At 44.7% G+C, this 26,499-nt stretch overlaps 1 long non-coding RNA gene across 3 annotated transcripts in view; it reads right to left on the bottom strand.

Moving 5' to 3' along the window:
• The window catches only part of LOC144827675 (uncharacterized), a 98,411-nt gene extending 90,701 nt beyond the window's left edge, over nt 1-7,710 (bottom strand). For all 3 annotated transcript variants that reach the window (XR_013610299.1, XR_013610297.1, XR_013610298.1), the window contains exon 1: nt 7,635-7,710. This is a non-coding gene — a long non-coding RNA (uncharacterized LOC144827675). The remainder of the gene's footprint in view (nt 1-7,634) is intronic.
• Between the last annotated feature and the right edge of the window lie 18,789 nt (nt 7,711-26,499).

Here is a 26,499-nt window from a genome sequence, read left to right as displayed (position 1 = left end):
CTTGGGTGCGGTGCCCAGGGCTGGGGGCCACCAGGAGTCATCCCAGGCGGAGGGCGAAGATCCCAGGATGAGGACTTCCGTCTTGTCCGAGTTCAGTTTCAGGCGGCTGTCCTTCATCCACTCGGCGACGTCTTTCATCCCTTCGTGTAGGCAGGTTCTGGCGGTGTCGGGGTCTCTGGTGAGGTAGAGGATCAGCTGGGTGTCGTCGGCGTAAGAGATGATGTTGAGGTTGTGCTGGCGTGCGATGGCTGCGAGAGGTTTCATGTAGATGTTGAAGAGGGTGGGGCTGAGTGAAGATCCTTGTGGGACGCCGCAGATGACTTCGGTGGCCTCGGAGCGAAACGGGGGGAGGCGGACTCTTTGTGTTCTTCCGGCGAGGAACGAGATGATCCACTCCAGTGCCTTCTCTTGGATACCGATGTTGCTGAGGCGCTGGACTAGGGTGCGGTGGCAGACCGTGTCGAACGCAGCGGAGAGGTCCAGGAGGATGAGGGCCACTGTTTCCCCCTTGTCGAGCAGGGTCCGGATGTCGTCGGTGGCTGCGATGAGGGCGGTCTCGGTGCTGTGGTTGGCTCTGAAGCCGGACTGCGAGGGGTGGAGGGATCCGTTCGTCTCGAGGAAGGCGGTCAGCTGTCTGTTGACGATCTTCTCGATGACTTTAGCAGGAAAAGGGAGGAGCGAGATGGGGCGGAAGTTTTTGAGATCGGTGGGGTCCGCTGTAGGTTTCTTCAGGAGGGCGCTGATCTCGGCGTGCTTCCAGCTCTCCGGGAAGGTGGCGGTGTTGAAGGAGGCGTTGATGATGTTCCGGAGTTGGGGTGCGATGGTGGAGTCGGCCTTGTTGAAGACGTGGTGTGGGCAGGGGTCCGTCGGTGATCCGGAGTGGATGGTGTTCATCGTGCGGGCTGTGTCTTCGGTGGTCACCGTGGTCCAGGTGCGAAGGGTGGCGGTGGGGGGCGTTGGTTCGACGGTTGGGTGCGTGGGTGGGGCGCCGAAGCTGTTGTGGATGTCAGTGGTGAGAGAAAAGAGCAATCCCTCCTCTGTGATCACTTTATACTAGTTCTTGGGGCAGCTCAAGTCCCACTGTCATTAGAGGCCGGTAGATTGGGGGAACAAAAAAGGGGCACATGCATGTGTCATCTGACTTTTCCCTGAGCCAGGGGAGGCCCATTTGAAGATAATAAAGTTTCTGGGTACTGCCCATATGGTCATCCTGCCCGGGAACAGATAAACATCGCCACAACCAAATATTTGTCTTTTGCTCTGAGAAATTGTTCTGTGATTGTCAAGAAGCTAGCTGAGGTCCCAGAAGGGATCAATTCTATACTGGCAAACTGTAAAAGAAATTTTAATAAAAAAGAACTTGAAACATAATGTCTGGAATTCAATGATTCCGGCATGAGTATGCCACCTAACCCACAGGCATCAGACCAACAATGTACTTTCCATAGGATTCAATGCCAGTCCTCTTGTCCCATGTCCAGAGAAAAGTCCTAAATTGGAACATTGCTGGTTTGAAATTCAAACTCAAGGACAAGGAGTGGCTTGCGTTTTTTAAATCTAAAGCCATCTGTTGTTTCCATAAGACATGGGCACTAGATGAGATCGACCTGGATGTTTTCCCTCCTACATCATCACAGCTACAAAGGAAAGCAAAGGTAGATCAAAAGGACGATTAACAATCTGGGTTTCCTTAGGCCTAGGATTAGTAAACCAGGTTAATTCCCAAGTTAGCGACACTATTCAGTTGTGCGTATATTACATGAAATCTGGATTTTAGACATAATCAATGTCTGTTACCGGGTAATCTTACAGAGTTTTATACAGTGCTCTATAAGTTAGACAAATGCATTGGTGCATTTCACTTTGACTCACCACTGCAATGGCGGCCCATATTGTTTGGCATCAAGTCTCACACCATTTCGGTGTGTGGGGATTTTAATACAAAACCTGATGCATTACTGGTGGATTTAGATGTGCTTAAAGATTAGCAGGAAGTGCTAAATCACACTCTGCCTTTCAGGCCTTGGACCAATGGAAGTGAGAAGCCAAATTAACTCATTTTACATTGAGTAATAACCAATACACCGTTAATGGGCACATGCCCTCTGTTTCCCTTGCCCAATGTACTTTCCCCACTGGGACTCGAGAGAGCCTCATTGATTACATATGTTAGCAAATCTGGAATCTTGGCAGTAGATTGGCAGCTTTCAAGTCCAGAGAAGGATTGAAAGTGATCATGACCCATTGGTAGCTTATTTTAGACTTCCTCACGGAGCACCAGATAAGGCAAAGTCCCTCTAACCTCTGAAAAGACATTAGATGCATTTTGCAGCAAAGAGGAAAATCATTGCTTGGTGAAGTGATGCCGCCAAAAAACTAGAAATCAACAAGCCTACAATTTCTGGCCTCTCATATGTAAAGAAAGTCTAGAAATCTGAGATGCCCATGACCGAGATAATTAATAGGCTTGAAAATATAATGGAGACAATTCCAAGTCTAGGCACCCTCTGAGCCATCGTACCACACTGTTCCAAGGATAATACTAATTCACTGAAGATTGACTGGTTCGATGGGGAATGCTGCAAACTAAGACTATTGCTAATAACTTCCCTGAAACACAAACATATTGTCCCAAATGGGGAATCATGATTAAAAATATTAAGGCAGAACTACATGTGCCTTATTAATTCAAGAAAAGTCATCTTCACATAAAAGCTTGGCAGGCTCTCAAGGATTTATTAGGAGCCAGGAAATCCAAGAGACTTTGGGAATTGGTTAGAGGAGACTCCAAAGGTAGTTCAAGAAACTTAGACTCCTGTTTTCAATATGCATCCTGATATAAACTACACAGCTTGCTTGAGCACTTGAACATCTGCTTTAAATTTAGACCCGGTCTCCAATGATTTATGTTGGTTTCGAAGCCTAACACATCCTTTCACCACCGTAACAGCTACTGTTGAATCCTGTAACGAAGTTACTGAAAGCAAGGTTCAATCAACCATTCTCAGCCAAAAGCACACAAGGCGCCCAGTCCTAATGCGATACTCGTTGACACTTTTCAATCTGACTTATTAGTCTGGGTACCAATCTTAACTATCACCTATAATGCAATTTGGCTTCAAAAGAAGCTTCCCGCATCTTGGTGGGCAGTAATTATCCCTCTGCTTCTCAAAAAAAGACCACAGAATGATCCAGCCGAGTATCGACCTTTCTCTCTGCTTGACGGAATTTGAAAGATCTCCTCCAAATTGCAACCTACTCCTCTGGAAGATTCTCTCATGGAAATCGAGATCATTACATCTTCGTTATGAGCAATGAGATTGTAAAATATAGGTTTGAAATATACATGCATGAAGAACTCAACGTTTGACATGGCATTCACCAACCTAAAAATGCCAATAGATTCTGTTGATCGACAAATCCTGTGGATTATGAATGAATATTGAACTTGTAGAGTGCAAACTTAGCCCAAGGGCTTCAAGATGCTATGCAGAACTGAAAAGTGCTGACAAAAAGGCATGCTCATACTGAAGTCTGTGAGAAAAGCCTGGTCTTTAAGGCTTTACGGAAGCGAGAATGGGACGCCTGGCTAGAGAGGTCTTCCGGGAGGGAGTTCCACAGCTTAGCAGCAGCAGTGGAAAAGGCTCTACCTCCCCATTTTGCCTTTTCATTCTGTGACAGAATTTATTAGCCCTGGGATGCCCAGAGAAATTGGTGTCTGCACTAAATCTCCTCTACGAGGAGAACCTGTCATCAGTTAGATATGGGCCAAGAGGTGAAACAACTTCAAGTTTTACAATAAACAGTACGAGACAGGGCTGTGTCCTGACACCAGTCTTGTCCAATATATTTCTCAATAATGTTGACAGATATCTTCTTGTCTTGCACTTTGACGTGCCTGTTTGTGATGGGTAAAAAAATGTAATCTTGCTATTTACTGATGACGCAGTCCTTTTTGTTTCACACAAACTTGCAGTGCATAAACTCATTAGGGTATTTGATGCTTCTTGCTCAGCAAAGAACCTCTCAATCAACATCTCAGAAATAAAGTATAGGATCGTAAATTACAAATGCAGCCTAAAAAAACTGTTATAATCTATGGAACACTGCTAGATTGTATGGATTCTTATGACTTTTTAGGGATCAGATTTGATGCAAAAGTGTCCTGGTCCCCCCAATTTATTAAAAAGTGAGGACATGTTGAGCCAATATGTTAACTGTGCTCTACGATTTTTAAACAATTGTAGTTGTAGATTAATTCCTCCTGCTCTCAAGGTATATTGAGCAAAGGACGTAGCAGCTGAGACCTACCAGGCCAGGTTGTAGAGGCATAAGAAATATGATGGCATGGTGAGATCTAAGAATCTAAGACCAGGTGCCCAATCTTGTGTTGGTATTAGAATTTAGACAAAGCCCGAGGTGAGCAGCGACTTGCCAGAGCTTTGGTCAAGTCGAATAAATTATCTTGCGCAATCATTTTGCTGCCAATTTGATTTTCATAGGCTGCTCAGTGTTCTGGTTCAATCCTGAAAGTATGTACTCAATCAGTGTGCAGCAAGCACTAATGGTAGAAGTACCACGATTGTATTAATACTCACCTGAGTGCCAAATTAGCAAAGTGCTTTCAAGTGTTTGCCCCTTTTCCTGCATATGAACATTACCTGGACCAATTATACCCAGAAATAAAAAGTGCATTGTATGTAAGGTTCAGGTTAGGTGCACTGCCAGTAAGGTCATACATTAGCACTTGGTCTGATGAACCTAGGAGCACAGCCGCAAGCAGCTGTGAGTTGGGGGGTAGGGGGAGGGGGGCGGGTAGAATGTTTCATACATTTTATGTTACTCTGTAACTTCACGCTGCAAGCTAGGAGACAATATTGCCACTCCTTTTTCAACAGTAACAAATTAGACACTGCAAGGATGCACTTACCTTCTGCATGCATATTGACACTGAAGTATTTTTTAACTAGGTATTCTTATATATTTAAATTGCGTGGAACACTATGAGACCTATTTTTACTAATAAACATACCAGTTTTCACAAATGATTCCACAGGTATTATTAGAAACACGATAAGGCCAACAAGGGTTCCTTTAGCTTCACGCAGCATTATTATTTATCAAATGCGGCAAAAGGAGACGGATTAGGCATAATTGACTATGGAATATGGAAGGGGATATCTTGCCTGGCATTAATGTAATCATATTATTTTAGATACAGGATGCACTGTGCCTTCTCCCCATTAATAACCATTATCCAATACAATTGCTTCTTGAGTCATTTGCACATTTCCGCTTGCGAAATTTGCTGCAGGAGGTCATGTAATTGAAATTCCCGGCCTTAGGTTGATTCACACCTACAGCTCATTTTTGCATGTCTGCATTTAGAAGTTCATGAGCCACCTGTTCGAGTGTCTAACAGCAGCTCGTGCATTTTTATGTTGCATTTTAAAATATATGTTTTTATTGAATAGGTACCTTTGTTAGTAGAATTATCAGCTTTTTAATAATTCATAGAGTTAAATATTCGTCATTGTTTTGTAGCTCATATTTTAGGCACGTTATCTTATTTGTTTACACTACTTTGGATACTGAGAAGCACTTGCACTTTGCTATCAAGTTGAAATGTGGATCATAATAAGAGAACTGTCATTCAATTTTGGGAAGCTTTTGGCTGGCCTAGTATTCATATTGAAGCAGAATAATCTTATGCTATTGTTCTAATTTGTACATGTCATCTTCGTTTGTTTTATAATTCTAGTTCATGTCGTTTTTTGTATGGCTTACATCTATAAGCTGAAACAATGAAGTGGATTTTTTGATCGCTCTGAGATCAGTTTTCACCCCTCCTTCAGGGTTACCCACGCAAAAAGTCTGAAGTTAGAGGCTAATACAAATTAGCATCCAGATGTTTTAGGGAGGAAAGAGACGACTTTTTATTAGTACTGTTTCCATAATATTCATTAAAAATATGACTTTCACTATTGATTTGGACTTTTAAATATTTCAAGGTCACCAAGAATTACATTTCTAGGTGTTACTAGCCGGAGATAATATTATTAAATGTAATACTGCATCCCTGTGTTTTCCTTTGGAACAGCCAGACTGACTACAATGAAAATAGCTTTTGGGACTTTTTCACTGTAAGGGCAACTATGTGTGGAGTTTTATGGCTTGTCTGTGTAAAGTTCTTCACCCGACTGTGAAGTCTCTGCATACTCAATTATACTTTTTATTTATACATTTGGATGGTACAGGAGAAAGTGTGTGGGAAACGGGCCAGGTTTACGACAAAGATGGATTCAATTAGGATGATGCGGCCAATAAAGCGTGCCTCCTAGACCCTGCCCCAGGGCCAGTCCTAGGCCTTCTGAGGCCCTGGGCGAAAGGGAAGATGTGAGGTCCCTCTAAGTGACATCACAGAAAGTGACTTCGCAAATTAATTGGTGAGAATGTACGGCAAATCACCATCATACTCAAGCATCACGTGGCACACACTGTCATCTTTTTCCTCACGCATCCTAAAGCTACAAGGAAAGAGGTGTATTTATGACAATGTCACTAATGTATTTATGACATTCATAGGCAGGGTACGTATCTTCCTGTTTCATTGACATTTCTGAAACCAGCTCAGAACACATCGCTCACCTCCCCCGCAGCCCGCCACCCCTTTTCCTACCCAATGCACGTCAACAACAACTCTCTTACACCCCTGGTGCCCATTCCTGTATCTATAAGCCAGTGCACAGAGGCATTCGCCAATAATCTAACACTAGACAGTCTCATGGACAAATAAACTGACAGCCACCACAAAACGAAGTCTTACTGTATAGGAGACAGCCCCTCACTCTCACAGTAAAACCCACCAACGACAGTAATAACATAACGTCACATGCGTGACGTCACGTAAGACGCAGTGTACTGTATCAGTGACGTTCTGACAGCACACAATGCCATCTCTTGCACCACGGACACTAGCTCCCTGGGCATCTCTTGACCTGTGTCTCGAGCACTTACCCTACCTGGATGCTCGCGCCTCAGACTGTCTGTCACTTTGTCTTCCTGCATCTGTTTCCCTCCTCCCCCTTTTACTCCACCTGTTTTACTCCAGCCATCTGTGCCTCTCTTGTCCCCTCCCTGTCTGTTCTTCTGTTGTCTACCCCTCTCCCCTGCCCCCCTTTATCTACTTGCATTTATTTCTGTCACCTCCTCGTATCCCACAAGCAATTTGCCCCATGTGCCATTACAGCTACGTTTCCTCAGCTAATGGGCACGCCTGTGCGCAAGTCTGCTCCTGAAGCTGCATTATGACGTCTTGAGCCAGACCATGAAAATTTGCACTGGTGCAAGACATGTGCAAATGCTTTAAGCACTTTTTTTCTTCTTGCATCTTTAGGAGCAGATCAGACTGGGGGCCGGGTTACAAGAATTGCCCCATGACTGAACAATTTTGCACCAGTGGCGGGCAATCTTGCCCCAGGGTTTGGACTGATCGAGTCAAAAAATGTAACTTCACTTGGTGCAGCGCTCGCACAGATCGGTCCCTGCAAACACAATTTTGAACTGGTCAGTAAACATCTGTGTAAATTGCAGCTTCAGCAGTACAAACGATTGATTTGAAGCAGGTCTCTTACCTTAACGTACGGTACAGAACTCAACAACGACTCAACTGGGCCCCGACCGACTCCTACCTGCAGCCCTGCCCACGCGTCCCGATCCGAGTAGTGAGTGACTGACTGACTGCTCACGTATGCGTCACACTGATCGGGGCTGGCCATAAAATCATGTCCAGGGCCGTCATTGGTAGCGCTTTCGCGCGCTACCAGATTGACGGCCCTGGGACCCACTGTCACCCGCATCGGCAAGGCCGGCGTCACATCACGTCACGTCACCACCACTAAGGCAGCACCACCAAGCTAGGTGGTGGGGTGCGTGCGTCACGGTGCGTGCGCACAGACAGTGTTTAGTGCTCCTTCCCTGCCTTAGTTACTGCCTGCGGCCGGCCCCTGCGCGAGCGCAACAAGATTGCTGTGCGCACTGCGCAGCGCTTTTCCCATGATTATTTTATTCCCGCAACTGCGGGGCGGGGGCCCCCCTGAGCGCGAGGCCCTGGGCAGCTGCCCATACCGCTCATGGCTAGGACCGGCCCGGCCTGCCCTTCCAGATCCAGCCTCTCTAGACCATGGAGCTATGATCATGGACATGGCGAGAAACTGTGCCCTGAAGTAGAGTATTTTTTCCCTAACACACGGAACCGCATGAGTCTGCTGCATGAGTTTCCCTGCAGCTGGTGCCCTCCCATAGTATGTTCACAGCTTGTTATTACATTGAGAAAGGCTCTGCTAGTGAAGGTGAAGGCCCGCCTCCAGGACGCTAGCACAGGAAAACTGTGAATAGCAGCAGAAAGCATGTGCTGAAGGTGCTGTCTCTGTTCAAGTAGAGGGGGTGTTAGACCCCAGGAGATTCTGCATGGTGGTGCTGGGTGGAGAGGGCAGGCCTCCCCTCAGGATCTTTGGAGTGCTGCTAAGTACCTGATCAACTCTTTTGTTATCTATTGCTCACTCTCGCTGCTGTGTACTTCTGCGTGCCACTATTTCCTGTTTTTTTTTATCGGCCTCTAGCTCTGTCTACGATATCAAACGCTGAGGGTTGGCTTTCTCATCTTGCTTGCAGGAAGCTCTGCATTGCTGAAGTGTTGTGCATCCTCTGCTCCCCTTTTCTTCCGCTCTCCTATTTGTGGCTCATGAACTTGGTGTCCCTCTCTTTGGTGACAATGTCTGTCTCTTTGGTAGTCAAGGAGCATCAAGACGCATTAAGGAAATGGCAGCTAAGTTAGCCAAATCATTGAAAACATTTAAGCACTTCAGTGAGAAGAAGAAAACTTCCCTGGTCGAATTAAGAAGTGTGCAAAAGAGTGTGCCCGCTAAGGCTTTAGCGGCTGCCTTTGCTACTCAAATTGAGATAGAAGAGGGGAATGATACACCTGTCAGTACGTCAAGCAGTCCACCTGCCTCAGGCTAGGAGAAGGTGGTGGTCCCAGACATTTTAGGAAACAAGCATGGGGGCTGGGTGAAAGGGGGCGGGAGGCACTCAGGCTATGGTGGCTGGTGTGGCATCTGGAGTTTAGATGCTGCAAGTCGAGATATTGACACAAGAACAGTCTGTGCTGTTTGCTGCATGAAGAGAGAACGGCCTAGAAAATGTGTGCAATACCTCTCAGGAAGGGAGGCAAAAGAGGGGCTCTTCAATGGAGAATATCGGAGATGGAGGTATGTACCTCATGTTCCAGGCTAGCCGGTTGCAATGCCAAGAGTGGAAGAAATGCATGGTGGCAGAGAAGCCAGGTTGAACCTCATCTAAACAGTGGTCTGAATTTGGAGCACTTTTAAATAAATCAAGAGAGGAGGAGGGTAAGCCACTGTATGTCCCTCCTGGAGACTGAAGTCCTACCACAAAAAGTGAGTACGGTGGAGACCTCCATACCAGTGGCTCAGAGCGGGACATGTATAGGTAACCACATGTGGTGTACTTTTTGAGAAAAGTGTGACTATAAAGGAAACCACCCCCTTCGAGACCTGTAAAACGGCATCCCCTAAAGTCTATGGACTTTAATGAACACTAGAACCAGAACCAGGTAGGAATCATCTGGGATATAAGGTAGTTGACGCTTTAACTACTCTTAGATAAAATAGTTCTTCTTACCTCTTGTCAGAGACTGTTAGAAGTCATATTCACTTTAGATGTGGATTCTGAAGCCCTTATGAATGCCCCAGACCATTTAGGCTAATAACAGGAAGAAACATGTTTGGCAGTTAAGGAACAGGTTTGAGCCATTGTCCTCATCATAACTGTTCATATTTGTTTTTACATATACCTGGTGTACAACTGAATAGAGGTGATGACCTGGCAACACCAAGGTATTTTTTAATAAGATCGGGATCCCGCCTTTATCCAGTTAGTCATACCCAAGAGCACCCTCCTACCCTATATGTTCTCAAGGAGGTCAATTCCACCCTGGAGGTATTTACCTACCAATGTGGGTAGAGGATACCGATGATGAAGCATGACACTATTATGTGTGTGAGGTTTCCTCTTCCATAAAGTATGACTCCTGTAAATTACAGCTTAAGCTCTAAAAAATAGGATGATAAAGTCTGAAGGTTTCTACCCTGTTTCTTAGAATGCATGAACAATTGATTAGAGAGATCTGTGATAGCATCATACTCTTCTTGATGCCACCATACTCACTTTTTGTGGTAGGTCTGAATTTGAGGCACCCATTTATTTGCTCCACTCAACGAGAGGAAACCGTGACTATTGTTTTGGTCACTCAGAGCATGATTAGTGCCTGGTAAAGGGAACAAGTGGACATGGCACAGTGGCCGTGGCTCATTGACAAAAGTTAGGGATTGAAGAGGCTCCCCATGGCTTTGCTACTATGCTATATAAAGTATTGAAAGAGGTCAAATCAATCAAGGCTACATAGGCAAAAATGGTGGATGAAGTAAAAGAATGGCTAGACTCAGTGTGCACAATTGGGTAGCCTTTCTACCAGGCTAAATGAGTGTTATGGAACAAAAAGAGTGTCTAAATGTGAGGATATGATACTTTCGGTAAAAGTTAATGAAAAGTTGGAGAAGGAGACATCATATCTAAAGGAGAAACAGGAGCAGATGGAAAACTATACAAGGAGGTCTAAACTTAAGATCAAGGGAATCCTCGAGCACAATTAAGATTGCCGTAGGCTGTATGCTGTATGTGGAAAATCGGATTAAGTGTTTGATGATTCCAGACCATAAGCATGCTTTGACAATTATGAGGGCTCATTGAATACCATTACAGATTGGTGGCCGAGCCAAGGATCCTAGGACCATGTTTATGAACTTTGCTAATTACAAAATTAAAGGGAGGATACTGGCCAAGGTGATAAGGGAGAAGTGCTTATGTCTGCAGGCAATTTTGAGTTTCGTAACCTTTCAGATATGGCAGTTGAATTCGCCCAGAGGTGTAAAGAGTTCAGAAGTTTGATCTCAAAGTTTCAAGCAGACGGGGCAAAGGCTTAGATAATTACATTTTTGAAACGCAAAGTCTTATTTAAAGGCAGATTTTAAATATTTGGGAATGTTAAAAAGGATGCTATGTTCCTAAAGTCATTGTCCCACTACGGAAAAGGAGGATTTTAATTGCAAAACTGAGGGGAGGCGGCTAAAGGGGAGAAGTTGTGGGATCCTGGTGCTCCAGTTTGGTGGTCTTGCCCGCTAGGACTGGGTCTAAAATATTGTGCGATGTTAAAGAAGCTACTCGGTTTTGATGTCTTTATGATCAATGTCCAATGTGGGAAAGCAGGCTTCATGGGTATAAGTCTGAGGGGTCGGGCGAAGGAGAGGAGAAGGTGGATCCTGGCACTGTATCATAGTGCCAATGTCCATGTGGGGGGGACTGTAAGGTGTGGAAGGAAGGGTGGGACTCCCACAGAGCCATGGGTGAGAGAGGGGACAAGGAATGGTGAGGCTAAGGTATAGAGGGAGGTTCTGGGGTGCAGTATAAAATAAGATCCAGAAATGTGAAGTTAGGTAAAATACACCATAGTGGTGGGAAAAGGCAGAGTTGTCTCATGAAGTGGTCTGGCCACCTACAATGTGTTGGTGTAGCTGTTGTTTATGAACCCCAACACTTCTAAGCTATCTGAGGGGTGGGGCTTTCCCTTTACAGACTTTAAGTTTAAACTCAGAAGGAAAGGAGGCTTTGTTACACTTTTTTGATCTGCGCATTTGCACTTTAGTATGGGCGATAAAGCACTTTCTGGTGGTGGGGGATGAGGTGAAGCTTCAGGATGTGGAGATGTGGGTTGCTGACCGCTAGTAAAAACAGGAAGCACTTTGGTGATTTCAAGCTCTTTATCAAGGAACAACCAAGGGCCTTGACTCTACTCAGTAAAGCTGAGTCAGTTTCAAATATAACAAACAAGTGCCAATACTGAAAATTAATAGTCAATTCTTACATCACTGGTACCAACATCATTCTGTGAAAGGTGCCATGAAACAGGGGAGCAATACACACGTAGCCAAAGGATCCTTTGCGGAACGGGGCGCCGTAGGCAACTTTGAAGCTCAAACGCCGGGCGGAGATTTTGGAATCAGACCACCTTACTTTAACAAGATTGAAGCTAATGGCTGAGAAATTGCAGAGGTGTCCATCAATCAACAGGTCGCCACACGCTGGAGATTTAAACGATCCACGGATGGGCACATTAGATGCACTTGGAGCATGCTTTCAAACCGCAAGGATGTTGGGAGAATATCACAATACACACTTAGGGTAGACTAAAAGCAGAACAGTCTCTCACTTGTGAGCAAGATTTTGTTGGTCCTGTGGAGAAGTCGGTCAATCATTAGTTTTCGAAATGCTTCAACCTTGCGCATTGTGTAGCCAAACTAACATATTTGGAATTGAGTTGGTGTTTGTAATGTAGTTTGTGCTGGAATAACTTTGATAACTTTTTGTGTATTGCACTCTTCAAACTGATGGTCTAGTTTGCTGCTGTTTGGCTACGTGCGTATTGTTCCCCTGTGGGTTGTGCCTTTCTAAAATACCTGTAAATGAACTTGGCTTAACCCACTGGTGAATTTGGTGTGTGTCTGGATTTGGTTATGTTTCGGGAATGAATGCTGAATGGATGAAAGAGAACTTGGTGTGTGTATGGTGTCTTTGGGAATACGTTTTACTTCAGTGCAGGAATGAATTGGTGGTGGTGTGATATTTGTGTCATTGATTATGTATGTGCATGTGTATATATTTATCTAAAAATAAGGTAAAGCTTCAAAATAATAAAGCTCTTTTGAATTTAATGTTTCATGGCACCTTTGACAGAATGACGTTGGTACCGTGATGTAAGAATTGACTATTAATTTTCAATATTGGCACTTGTTTTGTTATATTTCAAGCACTTTATGGCACATGTAGACACTTTAGCACTCTGACATTTTAGGCATTTTATGTTTATTGACTGAGTATGTTTAGCGCAGAGATTGGAAGGAGGGTGAGGTCCCTAGGAAAGGTTTTAAGATGGCTTCTTTCAATGTTAACAGGCTAAATAATCAAAATAGGATGCAAGCTATTGACACCTGGGTGCAGGACCATAATTCGTCTGTGGTGTTGTTACAGGAGACTCATATACCGGTGGGAAGCTTTCAAAGTTTTCCATGTTTTAGGAATGGGCAGGGAGTCTTTTTGTCCACCCAAGTGAGGTGTCACCATTTTTCTTGCCCACATATTAAATGCAGAAGATTTTGATTGGTCGAGTAACACGCAGGGCCGCTGGTGCAGGGTTAACTGCTCGGTCTTCTCTGGTTGGTTCAATTTTGTTCGATATTACTCCCTGGTGGAAGACAATGTCAGGCCATATGAGGAGTTGTTTCAATACTATATACAAGGCCCGTGAAGATTATCAAAGGTGGGGATTTTAACGTTTTGCAAAATCCTGATATGAATTCCTCTGTAAGTCTTAAAAACCAGTCAAAGCCCAGGCTAGAGGATGCAATTCAAAAAGTCCTCTCTTTAATCGTTCCCTGGAACAATGCCTTTCAGTCAAGAGGGAATTTACATTCTGTTTGGGTAGGTTTTGAAGTGCCTATCAGATTGATTTTTTTCTGCTCTCCAAAACCCTGATTTTTAAAGGTCCGCAGACTTTCCCCAAAAGGGATTTTGAACCATGCAATCCTTGAGTTTGAGATTCTAGTGGAAAGTGCAATTTGTAAGTGAGGAGGTGGGTTTTTAATAGGCACTACCTTCAGGAGAGGGATGGGTTAGGATATGTGAAGAGATTAAGGTGTTTTTAGCAAGGAATCATGAGTCAGCCCTGCCAAATGTGATTTTCTGTATGTTAAAAGCTTTTAAACAAGGGCAGTTGATAGCTAAAGATGTGGCCAGCACTAGAAATGCCAAAAAATAAAAGCTGGTCCTGGTGAAGCGTGTCGAGGAAGTCCATGATACATTTCCGTGACAGCCTTCAGAGGGGAACAGAAGGAAGTTTGAGACATTGCGCGATTTCTATTATGCTGAGTGGTATGCATTCAATACGGCATATATGCAGAAGTTTATGAAGAGGGCAACTTTGCTCAAAGGTTTCTTGCACGGCAGTCTTGACAACAAGTCTCCAGAAAGACGATTCATTTTCTGAAATGACCAGTCTCTGGAGTATGCTGCAAAGAACAGGGAAAGGCAGGTGAAATTCCACTTCAAGCACTATAAGCGAAATTATCGCTATAAGTAAGTGATAGATAAAGTGCAATGGGGGCATTTTTGGAAGTGCATGATATTCTATACTTACGGAGGAAGAAGTGCAAAGTAGAGCTCACCCTTACTTGAAGGAAGAGATGGTTGATGATATCAGTAGTCTCCTGAATTACAAGGTCTGTGGCCCCAATGGTTTCCTCTCTGTGTTTTACATTACATTTTTGGATAATTTATAGGAGTATTTACTGCTGGTAGCTACCTTCATCTTTTAATTTGGGGAATGTGGTCAGTTTTTATTTTTTTTTAAAAGGTAAAGCTGGGGAAGATTCAAACTTCAACCATCCTATCACATTATAAAACTCAGAATATACAAATGTTATAAATCTGTTGTCTAATAGATTCAACACCATAGCAGTGAAAATGATACATCGGGGCAAGAACATAGGGACCAATGCACATTATTTAGTAGAAGTGTTGGATTACTTTTCTGGTAATAATATCCCTGCTTCAATCTTTCTATTAAATGTGAAAAAGGCCTTCGACCTCGTGATTTGGGAAATCTTTTTGGTATTTTGGAAAAGTTTAATGTACTCTGCCAGATCACGAGGTCAATTTACAATATGTATTAGTGTGCTGAAGCAAACATTAGTCAATGCAATAGAGGCTCGTTTAGTGGATGTTCCTCGGAGATCCTGGCAGGGCTGTCCCCTGTTACCCATATTATTTGCCTTCTTTATTGAGCCATTGGCAATTGCGATACAGAAGGACAAGGGAGATTCACACTCTTATACCACAGATGGGTAAAACATGTCTATGGGAATGACACAATGCTGCTTGATGCTAGCTGGAGCTTACAAAAACAACTTTTTGAGGTTTTTTCTCTGAAATTCTTTGAAACTATGAGGCTGATATTCTGCTCCCAGAAATGGTTACTTGTGTAAATGAGCAGCCGAAGCGATATCTGGGAATTAGATACTCATCAAAGATTTACAATCTCTATGTTTGTAATTATGCCCCACTACTTTTACAAGTAAAAGCACTGTTTGCACAATGCAACCCACCATTTTAGGGAGGGTGGCCTTTCTAAAATGGCAGTCCTCTCCCTATATACTTTTCTTCTATACCGTGCATGCTTGCAACATCTCTTTTTAGAGAAGTAGAATCTCATTTACATCTTTTACCTGGCAGATAAAACTGCGAGATTATCACTTTGTATAAAAGAGTGGAGGAGGGTGGCTTAGCACTTCCCAACTGGTGTGAATTGTATTTGCATATTTTTCACAATGTATGCCCAGATTGAATGTGGGGTGCCGCTCGCAGTCGATTGAGGATTTGCCTTGTTGGGACTTTTGTTGCCAGGTTGCCGTGAAGGAGGAAGTCTTTGCTGGGGATTGCCACCACCGGACCGGGACTGCGAGGCCCACCAGGCTGTGCGTTGAAGATCCCGCACACCTGCCGCATCTTCCCGTGTCCCCTCCCCTCTGATCAATCACCACTTTGCCCCTTAAAACGACTCGCGGCCCCCGCTACGCGGGGGCCGCTCGCAGTCGATTGAGGATTTGCCTTGTTGGGACTTTTGTTGCCAGGTTGCCATGAAGGAGGAAGTCTTTGCTGGGGATTGCCACCACCGGACCGGGACTGCGAGGCCCACCAGGCTGTGCGTTGAAGATCCCGCACACCTGCCGCCTCTTCCCGTGTCCCCTCCCCTCTAATCAATAACCGCTTTGCCCTTTTAAACCGACTCGCGGCCCCCGCTACGCGGGAGCCGCTCGCAGTCGATTGAGGATTTGCCTTGTTGGGACTTTTGTTGCCAGGTTGCCGTGAAGGAGGAAGTCTTTGCTGGGGATTGCCACCACCGGACCGGGACTGCGAGGCCCACCAGGCTGTGCGTTGAAGATCCCGCACACCTGCCGCCTCTTCCCGTGTCCCCTCCCCTCTAATCAATCACCGCTTTGCCCTTTAAAACGACTCGCGGCCCCCGCTACGCGGGTGATGCTCGCAGTCGATTGAGGATTTGCCTTGTTGGGACTTTTGTTGCCAGGTTGCCGAGAAGGAAGAAGTCTTTGCTGGGGATTGCCACCACCGGACCGGGACTGCGAGGCCCACCAGGCTGTGCGTTGAAGATCCCGCACACCTGCCGCCTCTTCCCGTGTCCCCTCCCCTTCCGATTTCCTCCTGTACATAGGTTGGTATAGCAACGCGTAAGCGGGACGCGTGTGTGGGACATATCCTGGGACAAAGCCTGGACTAAGGGTGGACACTCTGAGACACTCAGAGTACCGAAGAGACCGGACTGGGCATAGCCCCTTGGTCCCCGGCTATGTAATTGATATTTCAATCGTCAATGTAAATGAGTCTACGCAGGTTTTATTATTGACAACCCTTGGACTGTTCTTCATAAATGTCTTCGGTATCGCTAAGCCCTGACCCGAGTATGGCAGATAAGCAGGGCGGTCTGCTAAACAGAACACTCGATAATTATTTTACAAAACCTATTCCTGATATCCCCAAGGAAACTGCTTTGGCGGAGCGTCGAGCTGAACGCCGCCGTTCCGTGGAAAGCATGAAAAACAGGCCAGTGACATTATTACCCTTACCTGCTATTTCTACAAAAGATATTAGCCAGAAAACCGATTACATTTTATACATAATGGACAGCCAGCCTCCGCTATCGAGTGATGCCACGCCTATATCTAGAACTCCCCCTACGTCGGATACTATTGGTCCTCCCTTAATAAATCTCACAAGCACTCCTAGTTTCATCAAGGCTCCCGTCACCATGCCAGCTAAAACAACACGAAATAGGGTAAATAAAACAATGCCTCCGCCTAGAATACATGGCCCACCCCCCATCAAAAAACGGCGTAAAATGAGGGATCCACATCAACCAAAATTGAGCCATGCAGATTTTGGAAAAAAGGCGAAGATGATTGTTAATAATCCTATTAATTTATTGGTAGCATCAGAAGGAACTAACATTATATCATCACCTTTACCCAATATGCCTACAGATAAAGAGGCTAGTATGGACGTTAGCGTGGCTGACAACATGCCCCAAGCTGGCCAGGTGCTTGTCACATTGCATAGCATAGAGAGCATAGTTCAAAACTACTCGGCAGCCATTCTAGAGAGGCTGATCGAAGTGGAAGGTAGATTAGAGAAAATAGAGCAAGCATTGGGAAGCAAGGAAGCTGCCATCGCCTTAGCTCCAAACAATGCAAACCAAACCAATATATTGCCAAGGCAATCTACCCCACCTACTTTAATTGTTCCAATTTCCCCTCCGACTATAACCCCATTAACTTCGAAGAATCTGGTAAATAAAACGACCATACAACTAAATCCACCCCCCTAAACTCGATCAGACATCAGCTGTTTTAGCCAGTAAACACTCTAATAGCATGGTACATACTTTAATGGAGAGACCATCAAGGGAGGTGGGTGGCGCTAGGAACACCTGGGGGAGAACTAAACTGACACCATTACCTGAACTCCCGCCAGAGGCAGTACCCTATGTGGTAGTGCTAACAGGGGTGCCTGTGCTAGAACCGGCTAAACGTGAGGGTTTTGCCCAATTGAAGAACAAGGTTATGCATTGGCTAAGTCTATTCAGGCCAATTGCAAATCATATTAGTGGCGGAATTATTCACGTCCGCCGTTGGCAATGGTTGGGGGGTAGACCTAAAAGCATTAAGGGGGATGTGGTGGTAGTGAACTTTAGGGACCCTAATGCTGTCCAATTTATATTAAATTGGCCGCCAGGAAGCACAAACAACTGCATAATCCCCAAACCACTGACATACTTCTATCCAAGATCAGTGGTGTTTTCATCCCAGCACCAACCATCAGAGCATAAATTAATACAAAATCAACTAACCACCTATCCTCCGATCACACAGAGTGTTGGGAATATTCAAAATGCACTCTACCTGCCATCCACACAGAATGTTGGGAACCCACAATACGTGCCTTACTCTATGCCAGTGCCAGAACCCTGTGGATGGAATTATGTGCCAGCCAGATCTTACAATGCTACCAATAGAAGAATGGACCACCTAAAACCATTCACACCTCTAGAGACCACTAATAGATTTGACATATTTAGTGGCCTAGATGATTGTGATTGATGTTTCTTGAGACGGGAGGAGGGGGAAGGACGAATAAGAATTCCTAGTGCTGAGGGTGTTGTTAATGAATTGGATGTGTTGTTGAACCCAAGGTTATCATCTGTGGTCAAATTGGTAACTGGGGATGCAATTACCCCTGGCGAGAGTTGCAATCCACCAAATACAGTGGTAGTATCACAAAATAAATTGAATAGAATGTTAACATCTGAGGAAACCCCCTTGGTAGTACAACCTGAGGTTTCCCCCAGATGTAGGGAGTCACTAAGGGTAATTCCTGAGACTGCAGCCGTAGCTAGGGAGCTAGTAAAATTGGTCTCCTGGAATATAGCTGGAGTCTCAAAAAACTTGAGGGACCCAGAATGGGCTAGTTATATTGATTCCTATGACTTCTGTATGTTACAGGAAACTTGGGCAGTTGTAACACCTCACAGATTAGGGTACAAGACTTATGGAATTGGAGCGATTCCATCTAGAAGTGGAAGGCCCTCGGGTGGATTACTAATTTGGGTGAAAGTAAATTTAAGGGTGCAAATCGAGGTGGTGGATACAAATTCTCAAGATATATTAGCATTAAAAATCCATACAAGTGAAGGGAAAAACCTTTTTCTAATAAATATTTACAATAGGCCATCACCTCTATCAAGTGAATCGTTAATATTGTCCAAATTAGATTGCCTCCTAAGTAGACTGGATGGTAGGGAGGATTATATTATCCTGGCTGGCGATTTAAATTGCAATTATGAGCCAATTTTGGGCCTTAGTGATATATTTGAAGAGGAAGATCAGGCTAATAAAATTCCCTCCTTGGAGTATGCCAAATCAGTAAAATGTTCAGTACTGGCTCTTCAAATGATCAAAATATGTACGGGATACTGTCTCAGGGCCTGCAATGGACGGTTTCCGTCTGATAGCATGAAAAAGCCAACCTTTACTAGAGAAAACTGTAAAAGTAATATAGATTTTGTGATTGCTTCCATACCAACTTGGTCGTATCTACTCGACTTTGAGATACAGGAGAGATTAGAAAGCGACCACTTTCCCCTAAACCTTGCAATGGAAGCTTCCCTGTTTGAGGAAACAGTCCTTCTCCACCCAGTAGCAGAAAGTGATGGAGGCAATACTGAGATCCATATTAGTAATAACAGGAGATCACTTAAATGGCCATTTATATTGGATCACGAGGACATTCTCACAGAAATATATACACTCTTTGCAGGGACTTTTGAATCATATATAGGTCCAATGATAGGAGAGGAAAATAAAAGCGTTTTTTTGTTATTACCCCAAATAGTTTTCATTGACTTAAAATTGTTAATCACCAAAATGCCAAAGAAGAACCAGCAAAAGACACAGAACCTCCCCCATAGCAAACCCTGGTATGGCAGAACCTGCAGAGAGTCTAAAAGGGCACTTTTATTAGCAATTAAATCCAAGTCACCTTTTGACATCAAAAAAGCTAGGAACAATTACAAGTCGGTACAAAAGGCGTCTAAAATTGCTTGGGAGGAAGAAAAATGGGCAGATATGCTGATGGCTGCCAAATTAGGTGACAACGCAGCTTTTTGGAGGCTAGTAGCAAATGGGAACCATGTAGGGAGAGTGGTTAAGGATGTATATTTGGACGAACAAACCTGGATTAACCACTTTACTAGTCTCTACAAAAAATATGATGAACCCCATATGGACATGAATGTCACAAGTGAAGAATTTTCAACAGATCGCCTGGATTTCACATTAGGTGAAACTGAGCTGGCAATTAGCCAAATAAAGTCTGGCAAAGCCCCAGGGTTAGACAAGATTCCGGGGGACTTATACAAGCATGACTTAAAAATATGGGCACCTTATATTAATTATTTGTGCAATAAGCTATCACTTACATTAGACTTCCCCGAAAGCTGGAAGGGAGCCGAAATTGTTCTAATTTTTAAAAAAGGTGATAGGATGGACCCCTCCAACTATCGGCCAATTAGCCTGATGGATATACTTCAGAAAATCTATTCACGACACATTTTATTGCGTGTTAGTGATTGGTTGGAGGACAATACAATTTTAACAAAATACCAAGCTGGGTTCAGATCCAAAGTTAGTACAATAGACCAGATTTTTAGATTTTGCTGCCTTTTCTGGAAATACGTAAAGATTAAAAGGGGTCATCTATATGTTGCCTTTGTTGATTTAAGGGCAGCATTTGATTTAGTGCCACGCAATCTTTTATGGAAAACGCTAAATGCAGTAGGGTTGCCAAAAAATCTACTAGTTCAGATTAAAGAGCTACATGAAGGGAATTTTACAAAAATCCGATGGGGCCCTAATGGTGAACTTACCCAAAAAATCCCTATCGAGCGTGGCGTCCGCCAAGGTTGCGTACTGGCCCCCACGCTTTTTTCCCTTTTTGTGAATGACATCCCCTCACATCTAGAGGGATGTAAAAATGATTCTCCAAAACTGAACGGCGAAAAGGTAACATCCCTATTATTTGCTGATGACACTATTCTAATTTCCCAAACAAAAAAAGGTTTCCAGGCACTATTGATTTCCTTTAGTGAATACTGCAGTAACAAGGGACTGGAGATAAATGAGAAAAAGACCAAATGTATGGCCCTGAATCCTACCAAAGCTGATAAAGGCTGTCTAACTTTGAAAGGAGTAAAATTGGAATCGGTCCCCCATTTTTCATACTTAGGGGTGACGTTAGACTCCAATTTTTCATGGAGAGCCCAAATGGATAAAAACAAGTTGATATTTTCCCAAAATGTTAAACCAATCCTTAGGGAACAAAGTCTGAGCACAAGCAAAGCCGTGTCACCGGCAATTGAACTCTATAAATTTAAGGTCCAACCAGCAGTGCTATATGGCGCAGAGATTTGGGGTTTGAAACATTTTTGGGAGAATCCCGATCAACTTCCATCCAACTCGAAATTAATTCTAAAAAGGGCCTTTTGGACCTTTATTGTTTATATGACCACAGGAGCCTCAACTGGTGGGACTTTAGTAACAAAATTCCTTACTTTTAAGGATGAGCCATCATTTGAGACTTTTATGGATGAAATAGAGCCCCCTCTTGCCAAAACTTTGTTTCTCAAATTTAGATATGGGAACCTTTTAATAAAGACAACCCTGGCACGTTGGACTAGGAGTTCAAACATTTCATCTACAGCGACAGATGAAATTTGCACTATGTGCGAATGCCATCAGATAGAAAATGAGGCTCATATCCTCTTCTTCTGCCCTGCGTATGTGCAGGCAAGAAAAAGATGGATTAAACCAATATGCCTATTGTTAGGTGTGAGGTCATGTACACAGGCGCTGAGAATTCTCATAACTAATACAACGCAACCAATAACATTTAGTGTCAGCAGATTTTTATATTCCATTTTTTCCTGAGGAAAAAAAGGGGGCAACAATTGTAATTGAGATTATCCCTAGAGGCAGAATTGGCTCAGTTTTTAGTAAATAGTGGGCGGCTCTTACTAGAATTAATGTTGTTTGCACTTTTACTGTTTTTAATATGGAATGCATTTTTAAAACTGATTGTGAGATGTTTTCTTAAACTGTAATGTATATCCATGTTTCTTTTATGGCAGTATAGCCGAAATAAAGAATTTTGAAATTGAAATTGAATGTGAAACATGAGTTAGTGGGAAGTTTTAAGAATGATCTTATTGGTTTGATCTTAAAGAAGTATAATATCAGGGATGTTTTAAATTTGACAAAATCATCCCAAAAAGGTGCGCTGTAACATTTTTCAGAGGTTCTTTATGAAACAGAAAAACTTTTACAGGCGGTATTCAATTCCCTATATTAATGTTGCTACACACCTTTTGAGTTAAATTGGTATTCGAGGTATAGGATGGACTTAAGCACAGTCCTGAAAAAGGGGGCAATGGAGTTTTATCATGTGATTGACTTCATGGTTGGTGATAGGTGGAATAATTGGTCTGCACTTAAATAATCGGTCTGGGGTAATTTTTGGCTGTAGGCTCTTATAGAGCTTTGGCCTGCATGGTGAGGTCTTTGGATATTGTTCAGATTTGTGACAGTCACAATTTGGTTATAAGCCTGGTTGAGGCCGCAGATTTGAAAAGACTGGGTGAATGGAAAGGATTGCTTCAATCATGGAGGGGCCCAGATGCGTGTCAGTAAGTAGGGGAAACATGAACGGCTTGAATTAGCAAGGGAGATGTGAGCCAAAATCAATAATTTATATTTTGAGAGGCTGAGAGGAGACATATGGCTGAGAATGCAATTCTATACAAAATGGCTGCTTTATAGAACTCCTCAATTTTGGGGTGGAATTGTAATTCTGCATGCCTAAGGTGCTGCTCTCGATGCAAATCAAGTGCTGTGCTGAACTGGTCCCATGTTATTTGGCAATGTGCTGCCATTCAAGAATTTTGGAGAATGATATTTCGGTAGCTGGAATTAGCCTGGTAGATACAAGTAGCACCCAGTTTGTGGTTGAAGCTGAGAGATTAAGATCTCGCCTTATGATTAATTCCAAGATTTCAAAAACTGCTTTTTGTCTCGATGATGGTGGCCAGATCGTTGTTGCTCCAAAGGGGGAAAACTAAGTACATTTCTGTGGAGTCCCCCCTCAAGTAAGACAGGAGCCAGGATGGGGGTTGACTCTGTTTATTCCCCGGAGCGCCGGGAACGATCAACCGCTCTTCGCTGCGGTCGGCGCCTAACAAAGATGGCCGCCTTCCGCTTCCGCTGTGCGCCCCTTCCGGTTCCAGCCCTCTAGCACTAGACCGTCACCACATATCTCCCCCCTTTACACAAACACATTAACAATTACTTTTCTCCTACTAGTAGTCCATCTCAAAGTCCTTGAATCTCTCCGGAATTCTCGTAACTCTTCCTGCTCTCGTAGTAGTCACTCCTTCTCTCTGTTCACTTGCTTGACCTTCTGAGTTGCGAACCACCGTTCCAGTTCCCTCTCCATTTCCTCCGGTCCCTTTTCCTTCCCTTCCTTTGCGGCTCCCGCCATTCTCCCCACTTGTGCCTCTGACTTCCTCGTCCTCTCTGCCCACTCTATCTTCTACTTGCTGCGTGCCTTCTTCTACTTGTCTCTTTCTCCATCCACCATTTTCTTCCTCGCTTCTCTCTACATCCTCTACCTCTTCATCTGCCTCTGGCCCCCATTGCAAGATCTTGCTGCATTTCGCCATCCTGTCCTGCGACCACACCTTGCCATCGCTGAGTAGCGCAGATCTGGCGTACGGTTCCAGAACTTGTAGGGGTGGGGTGAACTTGCTTTCCCCCTTTCTCTTAAGGGTGGCCACCTTCACTCTTACCCAATCACCTCTCTCTAATGTCACTCCTTGAACGTTATGTCTCTTGTTGAAATGTTCCGTGTATGTCTCCTGTGCTCTTTCCAGGTTTCTCCTAACCACAGCTGGTGACCATTTGCTCTGCACGATCATCTTTCTCCACACTGCATTGTCCTTCGTGAAAGGTTCTCTCCCCCTTAGTACTTTGAATGGGCTGTACCCTGTGCTGCCAGGTGTGATCCGGTAGGCCCATAACATATTTGGCAACTCTTTCTCCCAGTCCATTCCGTCATTTATGGCCGCTTGAATGGTGCCCATAATCACCCTGTTGAAACGTTCAACTTGTCCATTACCTGCTGGGTGATATATTGGCGTATGTTTGACCTCTATACCATTCCTGGATATGAATGCCTCCCATTTAGCTGATGTAAATTGTGGTCCGTTGTCACATGTGATTACTTTCAGAATTCCTTCCTTGAGGAATATGTTTCTTAGAAAGGATATCACTGCCTCGGTATCCACAGATTCCATCACTTCCACCTCCGGCCATTTGGAGTACTTGTCGATCAACACAACAGCATACTTTTGTATTCCCTCCTTGTTGCGAACGGGTCCCATGATGTCGATGGACACCATCTCCCACGGTCCGCCTGGTATGGGGAACTTTCCTAATGGAGGTCTCAGCATGCTCTGGGATTTATCTGCTTTGGCACAAGACTCACACTTCCTGACGTGTCGTTCCACTTGAGAGTCAATGGCTGGCCACCGGTATGTCTGCCTAGCTAAGGCCTTAGTCTTTGTGATTCCCTGATGTCCTTCATGCAACAGTGCCAACAGATGATCTATTACTCCACTGGGGGGCACCACTTTGTCACCTCTCAGTAGGAACAGGGGGTTCTCCCCTAGTGACATCTCGTCCCGTACCTCCCAGTACCTCCGTAAGGTTTCTTTGAGATGTCTCTTCTCAGGCCATCCATGAACCACGTACCCTTTTATCACCTCCAGATCTTCGTCCGACTTGTAAGCTTCTTCCCACTCCTGGGCACTGATCACTCCCTCCATGTCCTGAATAGTAGCCACCACGTAGCCGTCCCACTTCAGGGTCACTTGTTTGTCCGCCCCTTCTTGTGCCGCTGCTCGACTCAGAAAGTCAGCCACCTTATTCTGTGGACCCGGTATGTGCTCCACGTCGTACACGAAGTCTAACAGTCGCAGCGTCATTTTTGCTATTCTGGGCGTGGCGTGAGCATGTCCACTCGATGTCAAAACCTTCATTAAAGGCTTGTGGTCCGTCCTCACCAGGAACTTGGCCCCCCAAAGGTACTGCCGGAATCGCTCCATCGCCCAAACCACTGCCAGCATCTCTTTTTCGATGACGCTAAACTTTTCTTCGTTCTGCACCAAGGAACTTGAGGCAAAGCTGATCGTGGACATCTCGCCCCTCTCTGACTTCTGCATTAGCACCGCTCCAAGGCCTCTGTCACTGGCATCGGTGGTGCGAATGGAGTCTGCTTCAGGATCGAACCCTTTCAGTGGTATGGTCTCACTCAGTTCCTGTTTCAACCTGTCGAATTCTTCCTGCTCTTCCTCATTCCATTTAAACCCATTTTTCTCCTTGAGTAATTGTCGCATGCAGTGAGTTTTCATGGCAAAGTTGGGAACGAATTTGCTATAATACTCAGCCATCCCCAGGAACGACCTGACATCTTCCTTCTTCCTCGGGTTTGGCGCTCCCAAGATCGCCTGCATGTTGGCTCTCTTCGGCTCAATGCCCTTTTCACTCACTTCATGTCCGAGGTACGTCACTGACGTTACCCCGAATTTGCACTTGGACCACTCCGCAGTCAATCCGTTTTCCTGCAGGGTGCGTAGTACCTGGTGTAGCTTATCATTGTGTTCTTGTTTGGACGCTCACATGACCATGATGTCATCCTGGAATAATTGGACACCTTCCATCTTCCTGAAGAGCCTGTGCATAAGGTTTTGAAACACTGCGGCTGCTGATGCTAGCCCGAAAGGCCTTCTGACAAATTTGTAGCAGCCTAAAGGCGTGATAAAAGATGTGAGGTGACTGCATGAAGGATGCAGCTTCACCTGGTGATAGGCCGAGGATAGATCCAACGTGGAAAACCATTTGATGCCCTTCGTCTTAGCTAACATCTCGTTGATGCGGGGAAGAGGGAATTTGTCGACCATGATGTTTTTGTTCAGCTCTCTGAGGTCGATGCACAGTCTCACCTTCCCATTAGGTTTGTGGGCCACCACCAAGGGCGAGAGCCACTCTGCGCTTTCAATGGCCTGTATCACCCCACTCTTTTCTAGTCTGTCCAGTTCAGCTTGGACCGCCTTCCGGCACCGGAAAGGGATGCTCCTTACTTTGTGTATGACGGGCTTTGCCCCTTCCTTCAACGTGATGAGATGTTTGTACTTAGCTAATTCGCCTATTCGTCCATTGAATACCTTCGGGTACTCCCTGCGCCAAGCCTCCTTGTCACTGTTCTGTTCCATGTCCATTAACAGTACTTTTTCTATTCCTCCCGGGTTCAATTGTATTCCTAATGCACCTTGGTCCTTCCAACTGAGTACTGATGGCCCCCTTTCCGTAACGTACAGTTTGCACGTAGCATGTCTTCCTCTGAACTCGAAAAGCAGTGGACAGTATCCTAGCATAGGTATCTTCTGTCCCGTGTACGTGACTGGTCGCAGGTCCATTGGGCGCAGTGCCTCCTTGATTTTCGTCGCGAATTCCTTGTCCCTCACTTGATTTTGTATTATGGTGATGGGGGCTCCACTGTCAGCTATCATCTCTATGGGCACTCCTCCTATGTGCATGTTCAGCCTGGGTTTGTCCAACTCTGTGCACC

Source organism: Lissotriton helveticus, chromosome 4_1 (genome assembly GCF_964261635.1).
Source record: "Lissotriton helveticus chromosome 4_1, aLisHel1.1, whole genome shotgun sequence".
Classification (NCBI taxonomy): domain Eukaryota; kingdom Metazoa; phylum Chordata; class Amphibia; order Caudata; family Salamandridae; genus Lissotriton; species Lissotriton helveticus.
Note: the sequence above shows the minus strand (reverse complement) of the source record. Positions and strands in the feature narration are given on the sequence as shown.